This window comes from Mastigoproctus giganteus, chromosome 13 (assembly GCF_048544385.1).
Source record: "Mastigoproctus giganteus isolate SK-2022 chromosome 13, ASM4854438v1, whole genome shotgun sequence".
NCBI classification, from domain to species: domain Eukaryota; kingdom Metazoa; phylum Arthropoda; class Arachnida; order Uropygi; family Thelyphonidae; genus Mastigoproctus; species Mastigoproctus giganteus.
The window spans coordinates 91,116,344-91,138,430 of record NC_143587.1 but is presented as its reverse complement, the minus strand read 5'-3'; the positions used below and the strand labels follow the sequence as shown (position 1 = coordinate 91,138,430).

Sequence of the window (22,087 nt, the reverse complement as noted above, 5' to 3'; positions counted from 1 at the left end):
GACAGAGATTTTGTAGGTTATTACTTAGTATCTGTAAGGGTATCAAATCTATGTGTGGACAGGTTTTGCAGCTCCCACGAACGAAAAGTTTTTAATTATACTCAGCCACTTTATTGACTTAATTGTTAGATTAAATTATTTTCTATAAGTAGCTTATAGACCTAGTCAAGCTCCGTGGTTTATTTTGAATTTAGATAGCACGATTTGGAAAGTAAATAATACCTTGTGTCCGTAGATTAACTGTTCGTAACTTGCCGCCATTGTTAAAAGATACATGTGCTAGCATAAGGTTTAACAGAAAACTAGATAGAGAGTATAGTAATATCAATTAATCAGTAAAATTTATTAATCTTATTAAATTTCACTGTCAATTGAATTGTACCTTTTCAACTAAATAAATATAGCGACCTAGTTATTACAAACGTAACATTATAAATTGATACATATAAGTTGACAGGGGATAAGAAAGTCATATAACGTAAATCAGAGATAATATTCAATACCAAAATACATATATATAGTGTTATAACTGCATTGGGATATAGATTTAGGGTTATATTTTATTGTAATTTTATTGAACTTGAATAGAAATCATGACTCAGACAAGAGCAGCAAAGCAAAAGACTCAAACTAGTGGAAGTGCTGTGGCTCAGGGGAGAACTGAGGGGGGGGGGATGATTGTCCTCTGAATCACAGTCTGTTGAAATGCACTGCTTGTTTGATGTTTGTGGAACAATCAGGAATGGGACATGATATTGCCAAAGGGAATGTCTTTGTGTGTGTGCGTGATGTAATGAGTGCGAGGAAATCAGGCGCCAATTCAGCATTGTTATGGGCTTATATGAGAGCTTGAAGGACAGGGTGCCCTCAAAGGATTTAAATTGGGGGGCCCATCAATCTCTCAGCTGCCCACATCAATGCCAGAGCTTGCACTTGAACATCACCAAGACAGAATGCGCCGGTCCCAATGGAACTAGTTGTTGTAGGTAACTCTATTGTCAGGAAAACGGGGAATATATTGTGCAAAAAGGATAGATGGAACAGGACCAGGGTACATCTGACGTTGTAGGGCAGATATCATTCTTTAAGGTCACCAAGGGTGATACTGTTGTACATGTTGGCACTGACAATATTAAGAGTAGGAGACCAGCAGAATTACTTAACAAGTACAAGACAATGCTGAAAAAAAGCCATGAGATAGGGTTGAATTTGAAAGTGTCTGCAATTGTGCCCAGACACGATAGGAGGGAATATATGATGAGAGCCTTGTTGATCAATTCAGCCCTGGAGAGATTGTGCAAGGCTCAAGGGATAGAATTTTTCTCAGCCTGGTCTGTGCTTGTCAACAGGAGAGACTGCTTCTACAGGAATGGGATACACTTAAATAGAAAGGGTACAAGAATATTTGCTGATACTATCGAGGCAGAGTTAGGTGGGTTGGAAAACTGCTAGCTTGGGAGGATACACTGAATAATAGATTAATAGTAGCCGCCTGGCAGAGGTAAAAGTGATTCTTGCACTACTTCTATTGAAATGCAATTGGGCAGCAGCCTGAAAAGCAAGGCAATGGGAATTTTCAGCACTGCTGGGAGTCATAGTGGAACAAGTTAATATATGGGCTGTGTTAGGGTAACTAAGAGTAGAAACAGGTGCATGTATACTTGCATGTACACCAATGCTAGGAATATAGTTAATAAATTCGATGAGCTTGCAGTGCTAGTCAAGACATCAAAGGCAGATATTGTTGGAATATCAGAGACATGGTGTCACACAGATGTAAGAAGTTCAGAACTGGAATTTGGGGAGTACAATGTGTACAGAAAGGATAGACAGGGCAGGAGGGGAGGGGAGGAGGAGGGGTTATGCTGTTAGTTAAGAAACACATAAAATCTAAGGAGGTGCAGCCAATTGATGTTGGTGGACAATGCAATGTTGAATCTGTTTTGTGTGACATAAGCACTGGGAAAGGAAAAATGAGAGTAGATGTGTGTGTGTTATTGCCTAATGAATCTGATGAGTATAATGAGCAATTGTGCAAAGAAATAGAGTGCGACAGTAAATTAGAGTGTCTTATAATGAGGGGGGGTTTAATTTCCTGGATATTGATTGGAATTTGTGGGTTGGTCACTCACACACTAGCAAGGCTTTTGTGGATTTATTGGATGATTCTTTTCTACAGCAGCATGTTTGGGAGGCAATTAGAGGGATAATATTCTTGATCTGGTTATCAGTAGTGATTCTTCATGCATCAAGAATCTGCAGATAAAGAAACCACTAGGTGGCAGTGATCACAGTGTGCTGAAGTGGGATTTACTAAGAGAGATAACTACCATCAAGGGTAAAGATACCAATGATATTATGAGTAGGAGACTGGCGGAATTACTTAACAAGTACAGGTCACTGTTGAAAAAAAGCCATGAATTAGGGTTGAATTTGAAAGTGTCTGCAATTCTGCCCAGACACGATAGGAGGGAGTATATGATGAGAGCCTTGTCGATCAATTCGGTCCTGGAAAGATTGTGCAAGACTCAAGGGTAAGAATTTTTTTCAGCCTGGTCTGTACTTATTACCAGGAAAGACTGCTTCTACAGGGATGGGATACACTTAAATAGAAAGGGTGCAAGAATATTTGCTGATGCTATCAAGGCAGTGTTAGGTGGGTCGGAAAACTGCTAGCTTGGGGGGATTCAAGGACTAATAGATTAACAGTAGTCACTGGCAGAGGTGAAAGTGATTCTTGCACTGCTCCTATTGGAATGAGCATTCATTGGGAGATAAAAATTTAAACCTGGAAAACAAGATGCAGGGTATTTCAGAGACTGTGGGAGTCATTGCTGTACAAGTAAACACATGGGTTGTGTTAGGGTAGCTAAGAATAGGAATAGGTGCATGTATACTTGCATGTACACCAATGCTAGGAGTTTGGTAAATAAATTTGATGAATTTGAAGTATTTCTCAGAACATCAAAGGCAGATATTGTTGGGATATCAGAGACGTGGTGTCACACAGATATAAGGAATGCAGAACTGAAATTTAGGAGTATAATGTATACAGACACGATAAACAGGATAGGAAGGGAAGAGGGGTATGCTATTAGTTAAGAAAAACATAAAATCCAAGGAAGTGAAGCCAGTCAACATTGCTGGACAGTGCAGTGTCGAGTCAGTTTGGTGTTAACATAAGCATTGGGAGATCAAAATTGAGAGTAGGAGTGTGCTATAGGCCTAGTGACTCTGATGAGTATAATAAAAAGCCATACAGGGAAATAGAGTGGGCCCGAAATTCAGAGAGTCTTATGATGGGGGATTTTAATTTCCCAGATATTGACTGGAATTTGTGGGTTGGTCACTCACACACTAGCAAGGCTTTTGTGGATTTATTGGATGATTGTTTTCTACATCAGCATGTTTGGGAGGCAACTAGAGGGAGTAATACTCTTGTATTGATTATCATTAGTGATTCTTCATGCATTACTAATCTGCAGATAAAGGAACCACTTGGTGGCAGTGATCACAGTGTGCTGAAGTGGGATTTACTCAATGAGGTAACTACCATCAGTGATAAAGGGAAGGGTTTTTGCCTTCATAAAGGCGACTATGATGGTCTGAGACAGTATTCAAATTCTATACAGTGGGACCAACTGATGATGTTACCAACAGCAAATTCAAAATGGGAAGCATTCAAAAAACTTATCTTGGAAACTAAGGAAACTACATATAAATTAATGGGTGACATGGAAGCCTATGATAGATATAAGCTGGTCTGTAACCAAGTCACAAAGGAGATTAGGCAGGCAAAGGCAGATTATGAGAAATCTTTGGCAAAGGATGTAAAGAAAAACAGAAAAGAGTTCTTTACCTCTGTAAAATCTAGAAGGAAAGGGATGAATCAGATTGGTCCACTGGATATTTGTGTTTCAACAGTTGATGATCATGCTCAGGTGGCTAACAAACTAAACGAGTATTTTGCATCTATATTCATACATGAGGAGTTATTGAAGAAGAGGAATGCCAGAGGTGAAGTAAAGTCTGGCAGTGAGCTAGATGATTTTGTAATAACTGAGAGGAAAGTGGATTAGAAATTGTTGAGGATAAACATAAAAAAAGGCCCCCCCTCGGTGGATGGGATCTATCCAGTTATATTAAAGGAAGCAGCAGAGGAAGTAAGCAAATCCTTAGCCATAATTATGAGAGCTTCTTTGGACTCAGGGGATGTACCCATAGACTGGAGATGTGGAAATGTGACCCCAATTCACAAAGGAGGATCAAAGGCTGACACAAGTAATTATAGACCTGTGAGTTTAACTTCTGTTCCCGGAAAATTAATGGAGGCACTGGTTAAAGAAGCACTTCAGGATCATCTAGACAAGACTTCAGTTATAGCTCGGACACAGCATGGTTTTGTTAAGGGAAATTCTTGCCTGACCAATTTGATTGGATACTATGATGCAGTTACAAAAGAACTGGATGCAGAGAATAACTTTGATATTATATATTTGGACCTTAGAAAGGCTTTGATACTGTTGCACATGGAAGACTGCTGCACAAATTGGAGCAGTGTGGCGTTGGTGGCAAATTGCTGCTATGGATAAAGGGATGGTCGAGGGGGAGAAGACAGAGTGGTAATCAATGGACACTGTTCATCGTGGACTAATGTTATTATTGGAGTCCCTCAGGGTTCAGTGTTGGGTCCATTGTTGTTTTCTGTATTTATAAATAATATTGATGATCGTATATCAAGCTTAATGTCCAAGTTTGCAGACGAGACAAAGGTTGGCAGGGTTGTCAAAGACACTACTGTCGCTATGCTGCTGCAACAGCATCTGGAAAGATTGAGCAGATGGGCTGAGAGGTGGCAAATGAAGTTTAACATTGACAAATGTAAAGTACTACATATGGGAAACAGTAACCCCAGAGCAACGTATCAACTCTGTGGTATTACACTGACAGTGGTAGAGAATGAAAAGGACCTGGGGGTAATTGTTTAGGCAGATATGAAGTTTTCTAAGCAGTGCAGACAGGCTGCAAGAGTACTCATGGTGTCTTGTCAATGATATACAGGAATTTTTCTAGTAGGGATAAGGAGGTGATTATTCCCTTGTATAAGGCAACGGTTAGGCCACACTTTTAGTACTGTATACAAGTCTGGAGGCCTCATTTCAAAAATGATGTAGAGCTGCTGAGAAGGGCAATAAGATTAGTGAATGGAACAAAGTGTTGCTCTTACGAAGAAAAGCTTAAGTTTTGCAAATTACAGTGTCTGGAGACTAGGCACCAGCGAGGTGATCTGATAGAGGTGTATAAAGCCTTGAATGGTTTGAGCATGCTCAATTCTGATGGGATTCTTCCTCTTGCTCAGAATAATCACCCGAGAGGGCATAAATTCAAATTGAGCGAAGACAGATGTAGGATAGATGTGATGAAAATTGCCTTTATGCAGCAGGTAGTTGGTTGGTGGAACAGACTTCCATCCCTTGTTGTGGAAGTTGATCGCCTAAATAAATTTAAGGCTCAGCTGGACAGGTATTTCGAAGGAACGGAGGGGTGAAATGGGAGTGGTTTTTTTTTTGTTTTTTTTTTTTGGCTGATGCTGCATAAGCTTGCTTTCTTGCATCATATGCCTCTACTAATGCTAAAGGGAAGGGTTTTTACTTTTGTAAAGGTGACTACGGTGGTCTGAGACAGTATTTAAATTCTGTACTGTGGTAGAACCAACAGTTTAACAATAAAAATTAAAACTTTTAATTCACAATTTTTAGTTAACAATAAAAATTAAAAGGATTTATAAGTTTAATTGATTAATTGCCAGTACTATACTAAGCTAACAAATGCCTACTACAGTGGTATGTATTATGATATCTAGTTTTACATTATGCCTTATGCTATCAAGTTCAACATATATACGTAATGCTATTCCATATTGATACTACATAATGGCAGCAAGTTTCAAATAGCTCTAGTTTTAGTGATACTAAGTAATAACTCACAAAATCTCTATCTAAGTTCAAAATAATCTAAGTATTGTAACTAGAAATATAAGCTACTTCTAGAAAAGAAATTAATATGCCAATTTAGTCAATAAAATTGTAAAAATTTAAGAAAAACTTCTCTATTTGCTGGAGTCATAAAAACTTCGCCTGCACCATGCTAATTTCTTTTCCATTCCCATTGTGTCACAAAAGAGGAAAGGACTGAGCAATTGTTCAATGTCGTGTGTAATTTCTGTATTGGTCTGACCACAATCTTAAATTCGGTATCTTTACCAAATCTTTTAAGCTGCTTGTGCCACTGTTTAACCTATAGAAGATAAATAAAGTATTTTTTGGTTTTTACTATTGTTTGTTGGTGGAGTTTTTTGTATCCTATCCTTAGCTTGTACTCTAATTCGGTTTATAGTAGCAAGGGGTAACCCCTGTTTAAGAATCTGCTGGTTAATATATGTATTTCTGAGTCTAAAGGAGATTCCATTATTGAATATTATATAGGCATTGAGAAACTGATTAAAGATAATAGACCTTTTATAGGTGAATGGATGATAGTTGTTATAATGCAGAAACATACCAGTGTTTGTTGGTTTACAATAGATGTTAAATAGGATTTTATTCGTGTCCCGAGTAAGCGTGAAATTTAGAAAATTTAATGACTTAGTATCCATATTTTCTCTTTCCAGTGCAAAATTCAGTCTAAGATGAATATTATTAAATGAAAGTAAAATATCTTTCTTATAGAAACTCAGCATTTTCATCCTTAGCCACGCATGTATATAGGCCAACCGGGCTAGCCAGGTGGGTAAAGTGCCTGCCTGGCAACCCAAAGGTCACAGGTTCGAATTCCGCCTCAGGCTTGGATCAGAGGAAAATGCAAAAACTTTGGGAGGTGCATTATAGCCACAGAAGCCGATGCACCAATAACTAACAAAAAAAGAAAAAAAAAAAAAAAAACATGTATATAGTATTATAAAACCTTTTAGACAGGCAATACAATTTGGGATAGAAAACTACGATACATTATTTAATAACCTTAAGCACTGTAGACTCGGCTACAAGACATTTTGCATTCATTTAATAATATTCATCCTAGAGTCAATTTTACATTGAAAGGAAAATTATGGACACTAAGTCATTAAATTTTCTAAATTTCATGCTTACTTGGGACACGAATAAAACCCAATTTAACATCTATTGTAAACTAACAAACAATGGTATGCTTCTGCATTATTTTACCCCAGGGGCTCACATCTGGTGAGTATGGGCTTACCAAACCCAGGGTCCTCAGCTGGATATCATCATTCTTCTCTTTCTTGGTGATTCCTTTCTACTTCTCTCTCTCTCTCTTTCCCAGTGTAACTTGGGAATTTTTTTTTTTTTTTTTTTTTTGGCTGGTGCAGCATAAGCCTCAGGCTTCCTTGCACCATAGGACTAATAATAATAATAATAATAATAATAATAATAATAATAACGGCTATCACCCATTCAACTACAAAAGGTCTATTATCTTTAATCAGTTTCTCAATTCCTATAAATATTCAACAACGGAATCTGCTTTAGACTCAGAAATACAGATATTAACCAGCAGATTCTTAAACAGGGATTACCCCCTTGCTACTATAAACTGAATTAGGCTACAAGCTAAGGACAGGATACAAAAAATTACACCAACCAACAATAGCAACACCAAAAAATACTTTATTTCTCTTCTATATGTTAAACAGTGGCACAAGCAGCTTAATAGATTCTTTAAAGATGCCGAATTTAAGATTGTGGCCAGACCAATATGGAAATCACACACTATATACTCAGTCCTTTCCTCTTTCACAACACAAATAAATGACTTTGTAAACAACATTTCTTGCAGTGATTGCATCTAGTTTTACCAAGGATCTATGCAGTTTCCACTGCATAGATCCTTGGAATATTCGTGTAAAACAGGACACATTCTTAGTATGTGCTTCTCATTCAGCAGTGTCAGAATTAGCCTTTCATGGCGTTAACGAAAACCATACATTTTTATTTAATGAGGCCGAAATACTTAAGTGTTCAATGTAATTATATGAGACTATTAATTGCAGAAACCATCAAAATTAAATTACATGAGAATTCTATTAACATTCGCCATCCATATCTAATCTCCGAATCATGGTCTTTTGCATACATGCGTGAAGTCAAATAATCACGGCCTTTCACATGCATGTGTGAGGACAAATCTCTCAATTTAAGATTCAAGCTCACATACTCTGTAATTTCCATTCCTGTGATCATGACATATGGTTGAAAAGTACTGTTTGCTTCAGGAAGGAAAAATTGTTTTTTGATTTTTTAATTAATTTTTAAATTATTTTCGATTGATTTTTTACTATAATCATTTTGTGTTAATCTTTTATTCATTTTAATTTCTGGAGAGTATCATACAGAAGTGTTCTACATATCATGTTGCGGTAAATTTCTCTTATTCTTCTACAAATATTGATATCAATGTAGAACGTATTGAGCATCATAGCTCAGTACATTCTACATTGTGACTACCCACCTTATACTGCATTGGGCCGCCATTTACATGGATAACAGGCGCTATTCACCTAGTAACTACACTAGATGTCCAAAGACGTCTGTAGGGATCTGCAAAGCTTTTCACAGTGTTGGAATAGAAGATGGTTGCATGTCCATACACCTCGCTTCCTGTTCCAAAATATCCCACAGGTGTTCAACTGGATTCAGGTCAGGTGAATTTGGAAGGCAATCAAGATAGGTGATATCTTCACTGTATTCTTGAAATTACTCATATATACAGGCCTGATGACATGGCACATTATTGTCTTGGAAAAAATGCAACATGGCAGGGTGCACATAGTCTCCTAAGTGCTACCAGTAGACTTTATCAGTAAAACGTTAGTCCATACGCACCAGGGATCCTAGTTCTTGCCAGCAAAAGATGCCCCATATTAACCAGCCAATCTTGTTCAACACCATTATCCAGCCACCTGCCCGGATAATAGGTACCACACACTTATGTTGTTTTCGCTACATACAAAGGTGTCTGTTGGCATGTTGCACCAGCTATTTGGACTCATCTGACCACACTCATTTCCAGTCCTCCAGTGTCCAACCAGCATGTTTTTGAAACAACAGAATTTGCCATTGATGATGATCAACAGTGAGGAGAGGATGTCTCTTTGGTTGTCTGCTGTGGAATTCCATATGTCTGAGTGTGAGGTGCATTTTCATTTAAGATATTGTTCTTGCATTCCCTATACTGTATTGTGGTGTCAGCTGTTGCACAGTGACTTACCATTGAGTCCATACAGCGCATTGCACCCTTTGCTCACCATGAACATCCAATTTGCATAATCCTTTACATTTCTGTTGAGCTGCTAGAATGGTGTTGAACTTCATTCAGCGCCATTATTTTAAAACTCTGTGATATCTTTACCACGTCCCATAACTCTACTTTATCACTATGACTTGCACAACCAGATGCAAATTACCACTGCTCTACTACTGCATGAAGCTGTTTGGCTTTTTATACTGCGAGCTATGCAACATAGTCCATTGGGATGGGATGGTCACAATTCAGTGATCACTGTGTGTGTTTTTGCTCTTTTGCATATCTCATCAAGTGGGATCTTCGGAAGAACTTAGTCTTTTCTTAAGTTAGCCTAAAAAGTACAGTCGAAGTCCTCTTATCTGATGTTGTCAGGACCAGTAGTTGGTTAGTTAATTGAAAATGTTATTTAAAGAGGGGAATCATAAAAAAATATACATACATAGATTAAGAATTTTTTTCAATTAAAACATATACACATACATTAATTTACATAAAATCCGTAATTTTCATCTGTTCCTCTACTTTTTTGCAGCATTGTTCCTCCACTTTTTTTTTTAAAACATCACATCATTGACTGTTGACTTGGGCTGTTCTTCAATATATCTAGGATATTTTTAATGGATGCATAAGAAATTTTTGTCACTAGATTTCATTCTATCTCTTCTTCATATTTGGATCCATTTGTTTCTATCATGGAGTGTATTATTTCTGCATTCTCCATAATATTTTCCAAAAAAAATCAATGATGGTTTGTTGGAAAACATTGTTGAATCCATTGCTGTATGTTGTTCTTGCTATAAATCTTTGGAACTTTCAATTTACCTAAAATTAGTTAATAAACTCTGTTCTTATTATCTTCCTATAGTACAGAACCTTTGTCTTCAGCCAAAATTTTCTACAAGATTTAGTAAATTTTGAACTTGGAGTTTCGTTCCATGCTAGTGCTATATTGCAGGCGCCTCCGTAGCCAGGTGGGAAGGAGCAGCAGTGCGTAGCACACGCTTCTTGATTAGACCGGGGTTCGAGCCCGTCACCACCAAATACGGAGGATGCGGAAAGGTCAGGGAATGACCACCGCATATCCCGGAGCAATATGGCCTTAGTTGCTAATGCTCCTAAAAACCAAAATAACAACAATAACAACAAGTGCTATATTGCAAACATATTTGAAGTTGATGACCTTTAATGATTGTATAAGACCTATATTCGTGGCTTCTATTTTTCCCAAAATTGAACTCAAAAACTTTCACCTGTTTCTCTCTTTAGACGTTCATTGATTCCTTGATCCACAGGCTGGATCAAAGATGTTACATTTGGTCATAAAAATATGACTTCCACTTCCCTTTTTTTTTTTTTTTTTTTTTTTTATCTGAGTTCTTCACAAGTGGAATGTGAAGCAGTGTTATTCAAAAGGAAAATAGCCTTATCAGGTAAGTATTCTCTTCAATTTCTTCACAAAAAGTACAAAATCACGAAAAAATGTCCTTTGAATAATGCAGAGTCCATTCACGCAGACTTTTTTCAATGTTTGTAGACTGCTACAGTTGAACAAATTATATCTTTAAAAGCTCTAAAATTAGTCGATTTACCAACGATAAAAAGTGGCAATTGTGAGTTCAAGTTAAATTTCTGCATGCAGCTACCATGATTCTTTTTCTCTTTGGATTTTTTTTGTATTCTGGTGTGGCAGGCTCTGCCTTTTCTGCCATCATGAATTCTTGTTTGTTGCCACAATAGCTGATGTTGATAAGATGTTCTGAGAGCAGCAATGTTAGCATTAGAATTAGCATTAGCATAGGCATATGATGCAAGAAAGCAAGCTTATGCAGCATCAGCCAAAAAAAAAAAAAAAAACCACTTCCACTTCACCCCTCTGTTCATTCGAAATACCTATCCAGCTGAGCCTTAAACTTATTTAGGCTATCAACTTCAACAACAAGTGATGGAAGTCGGTTCCACCAACCAACCACCCGCTGGCCAAAGGAAAATTTCCGCACATCTATCCTACATCCGTCCTTCCTCAATTTGAATTTATGCCCTCTCAGGTGATTATTCTGAGCAAGATGAAGAATCCCATTGGCACTGAGCATGCTCAAACCATTCAAGGCTTTATACACCTCTATCAGATCACCTCGCCGGTGCCTAGTCTCCAGACTCTGTAATTTGCAAAACTTAAGCCTTTCTTCATAAGAGCAACCCTTTGTTCCATTCACTAATCTTGTTGCCCTTCTCTGTACTCGTTCCAGCAGCTCTACATCCTTCTTGAAATGAGGCCTCCAGACCTGTATACAGTACTCTAGGTGTGGCCTGACCATTGCCTTATACAAGGGAATAATCACCTCCTTATCCCTGCTAGAAAAATTCCTATATATCATTTACAATACACCATGAGCTACTTTTGCAGCTCGTCTGCACTGCTCAGAGAACTTCATATCTGCCTGCGCAACCACTCCCAGGTCCCTTTCTTCTCTACCACTGTCAATGTAGTACCACAGAGTTGATACGTTGCTCTGGGGGTTGCTGTTTCCCATATGTAGTACTTTACATTTGTCAATGTTAAGCTTCAATTGCCACCTCTCAGCCCATCTGCTCAACCTTTCCAGATCCTGTTGCAGCAGCATAGCGTCAGTGGTGTCCTTAACAACCCTGCCAACCTTTGTATCATCTGCAAACTTGGACATTAAACTTGATATCCCATCATCAATATCATTCAAAAACACCGAAAACAACAACGGACCCAACACTGAACCCTGAGGAACTCTACTAATAACATTAGTCCACATTGAGCAGTGTCCATTGATTACCACTCTCTGTCTTCTCCCCTTCAACCACCCCTTTATCCATAGCAGCAATTTGCCTCCAATGCCACACTGCTCCAATTTGTGCAGCAGTCTTCCATGTGCAACAGTATCAAAAGCCTTTCTAAGATCCAAATATATAATATCAAAGTTATTCCCTGCATCCAGTTCTTTTGTGACTACATCATAGTATCCAATCAAATTGGTCAGGCAAGACCTGCCCTTAACAAAACCATGCTGCATCTGAGCTATAACTGAATTCTTGTCTAGATGATCCTGCAGTGCTTCTTTAACCACTGCCTCCATTAATTTACCTGGAACAGAAGTTAAACTAACAGGTCTATTAGCATTAGCATTAGTGGAGGCATATGATACAAGAAAGCAAGCTTATTCAGCATCAGCCAAAAAAAAAAAAAAAAAAAAAAAACCACTCCCATTTCACCCCTCTGTTCGCTCAAAATACCTGTCCAGTTGAGCCTTAAATTTGTTTAGGTTATCAACTTCAACAACAAGTAATGGAAGTCGGTTCCACCAACCAACCACCCGCTGGCCATAAGGCAAATTTCCGCACATCTATCCGACATCCGTCCTTCCTCAATTTGAATTTATGCCCTCTGAGCTGATTATTCTGAGCAAGGTGAAGAATCTCATTGGCATTGAGCATGCTCAAACCATTCAAAGCCTTATACACCTCTATCAGATCACCTCGCCGGTGCCTAGTCTCCAGACTCTGTAATTTGCAAAACTTAAGCCTTTCTTCGTAAGAGCAACCCTTTGTTCCATTCACTAATCTTGTTGCCCTTCTCTGTACCCGTTCCAGCAGCTCTACATCCTTCTTGAAATGAGGCCTCCAGACCTGTATACAGTACTGAAGATGTGGCCTAACCATTGCCTTATACAAGGGAATAATCACCTCCTTATCCCTGCTAGAAAAATTCCTGTATGTCATTGACAAGACACCATGAGCTACTCTTGCAATTCGTCTGCACTGCTCAGAGAACTTCATATCTGCCTGCACAATTACCCCCAGGTCCTTTTCATTCTCCACCACTGTCAGTGTAGTACCGCAGAGTTGATACGTTGCTCTGGGGTTACTGTTTCCCATATGTAGTACTTTACATTTGTCAATGTTAAACTTCATTTGCCACCTCTCAGCCCATCTGCTCAACCTTTCCAGATCCTGTTGCAGCAGCATAGCGTCAGTGGTGTCCTTAACAACCCTGCCAACCTTTGTATCATCTGCAAACTTGGACATTAAACTTGATATCCCATCATCAATATCATTCATAAACACCGAAAACAACAACGGACCCAACACTGAACCCTGAGGAACTCCACTAATAACATTAGTCCACGTTGAGCAGTGTCCATTGATTACCACTCTCTGTCTTCTGCCACTCAACCATCCCCTTATCCATAGCAGCAATTTGCCTCCAATGCCACACTGCTCCAGTTTGTGCAGCAGTCTTCCATGTGCAACAGTATCAAAAGCCTTTCTAAGATCCAAATATATAATATCAAAGTTATTCCCTGCATCCAGTTCTTTTGTGACTACATCATAGTATCCAATAAAATTGGTCAGGCAAGACTTCCCCTTAACAAAACCATGCTGTGTCCGAGCTATAACTGAATTCTTGTCTAGATGATCCTGCAGTGCTTCTTTAACCAGTGCCTCCATTAATTTTCCTGGAACCGAAGTTAAACTAACAGGTCTATAATTACTTGTGTCAGCCTTTGATCCTCCTTTGTGAATTGGGGTTACATTTGCACATCTCCAGTCTATGGGTACCTCCCCTGAGTCCAAAGAAGCTCTCATAATTATTGTTAGGGGTTTGCTTACTTCCTTTGCTGCCTCCTTTAATATAACTGGATAGATCCCATCCACCCCAGGTGCCTTTTTTATGTTTATCCTCAACAATCTCTCCTCCACTTTCCTCTCAGTTATTACAAAATCATCTAGCTCACTGCCAATGTTTACTTTACCTACGTCATTCTCCTTCCTGAATAACTCCTCATGCGTGAATGTAGATGCAAAATACTCGTTTAGATTGTTAGCCACCTGAGCAGGATCCTCAACTGTTGAACCATCAATATCCAGTGGACCAATCTGATTCATCCCTTTCCTTCTTGAGTTTAAATAGGTAAAGAACTCTTTTCTGTTTTTCTTTGCATCTTTTGCCAAGGATTTTTCATAGTCTGCCTTTGCCTGCCTAATCTCCTTTGTGACTTGGTTACAGACCAACTTATCTATCATAGGCTTCCATGTCACCCATTAATTTGTATGTATCCCATGCATTTTTCTTCTCTGCCACATGTCTCATTAGTTCATCTCACAACCATTTAGGCCTAAACCTTGAACAATATTTCTTAGTTGGTATGTAAAGCCTGGTAGCCTCCAAGATTAGTTCCTTGAATGCTTCCCATTTATGCCCTCTCAGGTGATTATTCTGAGCAAGAGGAAGAATGCCATCAGCATTGAGCATGCTTCAACCATTCAAGGCTTTACACACCTCAGTCAGATGTTTGTTATTTGGTTTTGAAGAGCATTAGCAACTAAGGCCATATTGCTCCAGGAATATGAGGTGGCCATTCCCTGACCTTTCCGAATCCTCCGTATTTGCTGGTCATAGGCTCGAACCACGGTCTAATCAAGAAGTATGTGCTACGCACTGCTGCTGCTGTCCACCTGGCTATGGAGGCATCTTCAGTCAGATCACATCGCAGGTGTCTAGTCTCTAGACACTGTAATTTGCAAAACTTAAGCCTTTCTTTGTAAGACTAACCCTTTGTTCCATTCACTAATCTTGTTGCCCTTCCCTGTACTCGTTCCAACATCTCTACATCCTTCTTAAAATGAGGCCTACAGACATGTATACAGTACTCAAGGTGTGGCCTGACCATTGCCTTATACAAGGGAATAATCACCTTCTTATTCTTGGTAGCAAAATTCCTGTATATCATTGACAAGACACCATGAGCTACTCTTGCCGACAGTCTGCACTGCTCAGAAAACTTCATATCTGCCTGCACAATTACCCCCACGTCCTTTTCATTCTCTACCACTGTCAGTGTAGTACCACAGAGTTGATACGTTACTCTGGGATTACTGCTTCCCATATGTAGTACTTTACATTTGTCAATGTTAAACTTCATTTGCCACCTTTCAGCCCATCTGCCCAACCTTTCCAGATTTTGCTTCAGCAGCGTACTGTCATTAGTGTCGTTAACAATCCTGCCAACCTTCATATCGTCTGCAAACTTGGACATTAAGCTTGATATACCATCATCAATATCATTTATAAATACAGAAAACAACAATGGACCCAACACTGAACCCTGAGGGACTCCACTAATAACATTAGACGATGAGCAGTGTTCACTGATTACCACTCTGTCTTCTCCCACTCAACCATCCCTTTATCCATAGCAGCAATTTGCCTCCAATGCCACACTGCTCCAGTTTCTTCAGCAGTCTTCCATGTGCAACAGTATAAAAAGCCTTTCTAAGATCCAAATATATGATAAGAAAGTTATTCCCTGCATCCAGTTCCTTTGTGACCACATCATAGTATACAATCAAATTGGTCCGGCAGGACTCCCTTAACAAATCCACGCTGTGTCTGAGCTATAACTGAAGTTTTGTCTAGATGATCCTGCAGTGCTTCTTTAACCAGTGCCTCCATTAATTTTCCTTGAACAGAAGTTAAACTAACAGGTCTATAATTACTTGTGTTGTCTTTTGATCCTCCTTTGTGAATTAGGATCACATTTGCACATCTCCAGTCCATGGGTACCTCCCATGAGTCCAAGGATGCTCTCATAATTATGCCTAAGGGTTTGCTTAGTTGCTTTGCCTCCTCCTTTAATATAACTGGATAGATCCCATCCACCACAGGTGCCTTTCTTATGTTTAACTTCAACAATTTCTCCTCCACTTTGCTCTCAGTTATTACAAAATCATTAAGCACCCTGCTAAAATTTGATAATAGCCTTCTACCATTTTCAAACCTTAATAACTCCTCATATGTGAATGTAGATGCGAAATATTCATTCAGTTTGTTTGCTATCTGAGCAGGATCATCAACATTTGAACCATCGATATCAAGTGGACCAATCAGATTCATCCCCTTCCTTTTAGAGTTTATGTAAGTAAAGAAATCCTTGCTGTTTTTCTTAGCATCTTTTGCCAAAGATTTCTCGTAATCTGCCTTCGCCTGCCTAACCTCCTTTGTGACCTGATTACAGACTAGCTTATATCTGCCATAGGCTTCTGAGTCACTTGATAATTTATATGCATCCTATGCATTTTTCTTCTCTGTCACAAGTCTCATTAGTTCATTTGATAACCATGTAAGCCTAAACCTTGAACAATATTTCTTAATAGGTATGAAACTTTTGGTAGCATCCACAATTAATTCCTTGAATGGTTCCCGCTTAGAATTTACATTTGGTAATATTGTCAGTTGATCCCACTACACAGAATTTAAAACTGTCCGAGACCACTGTACTCACCTTTACGGAAGCAAAAACCGTTTCCTTTACCCCTGATGGTAATTATATCTTTAAGTACATCCCACATCAGTACACTGTGATCACTGCCACCTAGTGGTTCCTGTATCTGCAAATTCTTAATACACGAATGATCACTGCTCATAACCAGATCAAGAGTATTACTCTCTCTGGTTGCTTGTCGAACATGCTGCTGCAGAATACAGTCATCCAATAAATCCACAAAAGTCTTACTAGTGTGCGAGTGACCAACCCACAAGTTCCAATCAATATCTGGAAAGTGAAAATCCCCCATTATAAGACATTCTGATTTACTAGCTCACTCTATTTCTGTGTACAATTGTTTGTTGTACTCATTCGAGTCATTAGTCCTATAACACGTTCCTACTGTTGTTTTTGCTTTCACAGTGCTTATGTCACACCAAACTGACTCAACAGTGCACTGTTCATCTATATCAACTGGATGCACTTCTTTTGATTTTATGTTTTTCTTAATTAACAGCATAACACCTCCTCCCTTCCTATCCTGTCTATCATTTCTGTACACATTGTGCTCCCCAAATTCCAGTTCTGCATTCCTTATATCTGTGTGACACCACATCTCTGCTATCCCAACAATTCCGCCTTAGATGTCTTGGCCAACACTTCAAATTCATCAAATTTATTTACTGTACTTCTAGCATTGGTATACATGTACCTATCCTTATTATTAGTTACCCTAACACATCCCATATACCCACCTGTTTTGTGATGACTGCCATCAGTCCCTGAAACCCCCCAGCACCCGTCACTCCAGGTCGCTACTTATTCTAATAGAGGTTGTGCAAGAATCACCTTCACCTCTGCCTGCTGCTACTTTTAACCTTTTAGTCTGTGAATCCCTGCAAGCTAGCAGTTTTCCGACCCACCTAACACTGCCTCGATAGAATCAGCAAATATTCTTGCACCCTTTCTATTTAAGTGTATCCCATCCCTGTAGAAGCAGTCTCTCCTGTTAACATGCACAGACCACGCTGAAAAAAATTCTACCACTTGAGCCTTGCACATTACCTCCAGGGCCGAATTGCTTGACAAGGCTCTCATCATGTATTCCCTCCTATCATGTCTGGGCAGAATTGCAGACACTTTCAAATTTAACCCTGCCTCACGACTTTTTTGCAACATTGACCTGTACTTGTTAAGTAAATCTGCAGATCTCCTACTCTTAATGTAATTGATGCCAATGTGTACAACAATATCACCTTTTGTGCCCGTAAAAGATGATACAGTAAACCCCCGCTATTCGCGGGGGTTACGTTCCTGAGAAATGCCGCGAATACCGAAAACGTGAATACTGAGTTATGGCTTCCATAGTAATAAAAGGGGTTCCGTTCCAAAGTGTGAAATATATAAGAAAAACTAGTCTAAAATTTTGTCTATGTTTGTATTATATGTACCTTCATAATATGACTATGTACATATACAGTACATAGTGAAATGCAAGCATATGGCATCGAAATGAAAATAGGAAACAATTTAATATTAAATGTAATATTTATTAGAAATTTCAAACAAATCTTTCAAACCAGCACCTTTGCTAGCTAAAAAACTTATCCCGCCAGTGCTATCACCAGTTTCGCTAAAGTGTTGATAAAGGTGTTTTGCCTTTTCACGAATGATGAGTGAACTTAACGGAATTTTATTTTGAGTTCGGTCTTCTATCCACAGATTTGAAGCCTTTTCCATTTTTTATAATTTAACATCATGAGTTACAGAGCAAATTTTTGAAGCAATTAGCGCGTTTTCACGGACACTACGGCGGATTTTGTCTTCCGATTTTTTGATTGATCGTACCGTTGACTCATTGATTTTATAATGTTTTGCCACTGAGGAGACACTTTCACCATTAGAAATTTTGCCTAATAAGTCAATTTTATTCGCTAATGTCATCACCTTCTTTGATATTTTCACATTTTCCTTGTTATTCGTAGCCATATTTTTGTACGGGTTAGAAAGAACTTGTCCACAATAAAGTCACTTTCTTCCATTAACACACTCGAAAAAGTCTGTTTTACACTGCAAAATGGTAGATTTATTACTTTTGTAAGCATACCAATTTATAAATTGATAAATTTATTCAATTTATAAACATATAAATTAAAAGCAAACGACGAAACCTTCCATGACAAGCGCATAACACATACTGAAGAAGGATTAGCGAGAAACATCCACGCTCGCAATTTTGTCACCCCTCTCTCCCCACCCACTGAGTGCTGTTTTGACCGGGAAAGATAATTTTAGCCACGCCCATGTTTTTTTATGGCGGAAAATATTTACGGCGTTTAAAATTCACATTATTCTTAGGTTTCATTTTATATTAAATCAGCGACCGCGAATACAGATACCGCGAATAGCGGGGGTTTACTGTATATGCTTTACAACATCATCAACTTTTGCCCCTGGCAGACATACCTTGGTTCTGTTCCATCTATCCTTTATACACAATATATTCCCCGTCTCCCTGACAATAGAGTCACCAACAATAACTAGTTCATTTGGGACCAGCGCATTCTGCCTTGGAGATTGCTGCTGTGTTGCCTGATGCCCAGGAGTGAGCTCTGGCGTTGAGTTGGGCAGCTGAAAGCTTGACGGGCCCCTCATATTAATTTCTTCGAGGGCATCTACCCTACACCTCAAGCTCTCATAGATGCCCAGTAGAACGCTGAGTTGATGCCTAATTTCTAGACACTCTCTGCACTTGGCACACACAAAAACATCCTCCTTGGCTAGATCATGTTCTGTTCCAGAGAGTTCGGCAAACATTTCACAAGTTGCACATTTTTTTGGGCTGTGATGCACTGGAGAATTGCCCCCCTCAGTTCTCCCCCGAGTCACAGCACTCCTGCCACTTTGTGCCCGTTGCTTTGCTGCTCTTCTCTGGGGCATAATATTTTAAATTAATAAGATCAATAAATTTAATTAATTAATTGTCAATACTACGCTATCTAATAGAATCCTAAATGCAGTGATGTGTATTATGCTATATACTTATACTTTAGAGCTGCCTAGTTGCCACAATTAAAAATATGAATTCCCTATTACTGTATACAAAAACAATGGCTGCAAGATCCAAATGAAATAACGGTTTTACGTATATTAAGTAGTAATCTACAAAAACTCTTTATCTAAATTAAAAATAAAAATAACCAGCGTAACAATAACTATAAGACTACGTATAAAGTACAATATAAAATAACAATTAGGTAAATAAAAAGGCAAACACTTATCGCTTTTTCGGAGCCTGTAATTCACAGCTGTATGTGCCCAGCAGTGAGCTATATAATAACTTGTTGTGCTATAAATGTAGCACAACAAGATCAGTATTATTTCCAACCAAGCAGGTTATTACCTTAAGCTGCAGTGTTATAATGGGAAATGAGTGTTAAAATGCTCTTTTCTTCTGGGCCTATATTTAATCCTATGAAGTACTATGCATTTTTTGATTGGTATAACACTCCCATAGCCAGGTGGGAAGGAGCAGCAGTGCGTAGGACACGCTTCTTGATTAGACCGGGGTTCGAGCCCGTCACTACCAAATACGGAGGATACGGAAAGGTCAGGGAATGACCACCGCATATCCCGGAGCAATATGGCCTTAGTTGCTAATGCTCCTAAAAACCAAAACAACAACAACAACGACACTCCCATATGTTTAGATGGGTTTTTTTTTTATGGTCTCAAGGAGGAATAAACCTGAGTATAACCCTTCTTCTCTGATTTTTAGCTTTGGGAAAGCGATGGTAGACTGCTTTTATACTGCTTAACAGACAACTGTGGAAGTAGAAGTACAGTACTGTAGTTTCAAGATGAGAGGGAGTCAATCCCCATGTACTGGAAAGGAGTACACACTTGATATCCACTATGTTAGAAGACTACTACTCAGGATTTCTAGGAGGTATAAGCTAAAGATTATAATGATTTATGAACCAACATAGAGCCATGATGATGAAGAGGTTGAAGAATTCCAGGAATCGTTAATTTTGAAATTTTGTTTACTTCATAGAAACCATTCCTGATGCAGATGATGTTTATTTTATATTTAACTCAAACTTGAAGGTAGTCAGGTCACCCTTTTCAACTTGGCATCTAGCTATTTATTATTGCATTCACACTCTTTTGATATTTAAGTTCGACATTATTTGTTCACTTGTTGGTACAGTAATTAGTGTCATGTGCGTTCAATATGACATCAATAAATTTAATTAATATCATTATTATTATGTTAATACTAAATTTATTATGTTTATATAATAATACTCAATATATGTTTAGTTTAATAAAATCTTTTTTAAAACATTCATTCCTTTCTCTTTAAGCAAAAAAAATTGATGGTGCCAAAAAAAACAAGTGTAGTACATTAAATATGCAAGTTGAAAACTTGCATATTTAATGTACTACACTTGTTTTTTTTCTTCATTAACACTCAGAATAACTGCCCAATCCTACCTTCACACTACAAAAAAACTCTGAAAAATCAGTGAAAATCTACCAAAGTATTGATGAAATTGAAAAATACCTACCAAAAAACAGCTTTCTGCTTATGGTGCTCTTTGGGGCCAGTTCCTTTGAAAGCACTGTAGTGCAAGTTTATGGCACATAAGCTGTAAAACTAAGTTTTATGATTATCTGCAATTGCAATAATATATAATGAAATAAAGGTGGCAAAGTATGTGAACATATGACAGAAAAGTCAATAATAAAATATCAGTAGAGGATCTAAATAAATCTATGTGCAGCAATTGTAAATAAGTTTGAAAACAAAAAGAAAAGAAAATCCATGAAACAAATAGAACACTTAGAAAATGGCAAATCTATACTTTACTCTATAATTTATTTAATAGTTTTCCTTCTTTAAAAATATCATAAATTATATATATATTAGGGAGTCCTTATTCTGGCTTTTCAAAATTTCCTTTTCTCAACCTTGAAATTTTTTCATTTTGATTTAAAAATAATTGCAAAATAGCTCATTCACATCATTGGAACCATCACACTGGCCAGTAATCAGTAAAATAGGCCAGTTTTAAGGATTTTTAAAAAAATAATATAAGTAATTAATGATTTCTGGCAACACTTAACATGATGACAAAACATTCTTAATATTCTTTTTTAAGCAGCAGAAAACTTCTTAAAAGTAGATAAATGAAACATCATTGCCAGAATCAGGTGTATATTTTCCCAGCCCATCTAAGCTAGAGAAAAGGGATAAAATAAGCTTTATCACTTGGGACTTGTCGAATATCTCAACTGTATAAAATTAGTGATAGAGATAGTTTATATTTTAATAGCAACTTGTGCATTAGATCACAATGTTGAAAATTTAAGAATTAGTTAGTCACTGATTCACCACTATCACCTAAATTCCATGTAAAAGTGTCTAAAAAAAAACTAAAAAAAAATTCAACTGTCCAATCAAGGAC

At 38.0% G+C, this 22,087-nt stretch overlaps 1 protein-coding gene across 1 annotated transcript in view; it reads left to right on the top strand.

Moving 5' to 3' along the window:
- Window positions 1–22,087, top strand: part of LOC150076253 (coadhesin-like) — a 270,840-nt gene that overhangs the window by 169,261 nt on the left and 79,492 nt on the right. The window lies entirely within an intron of this gene.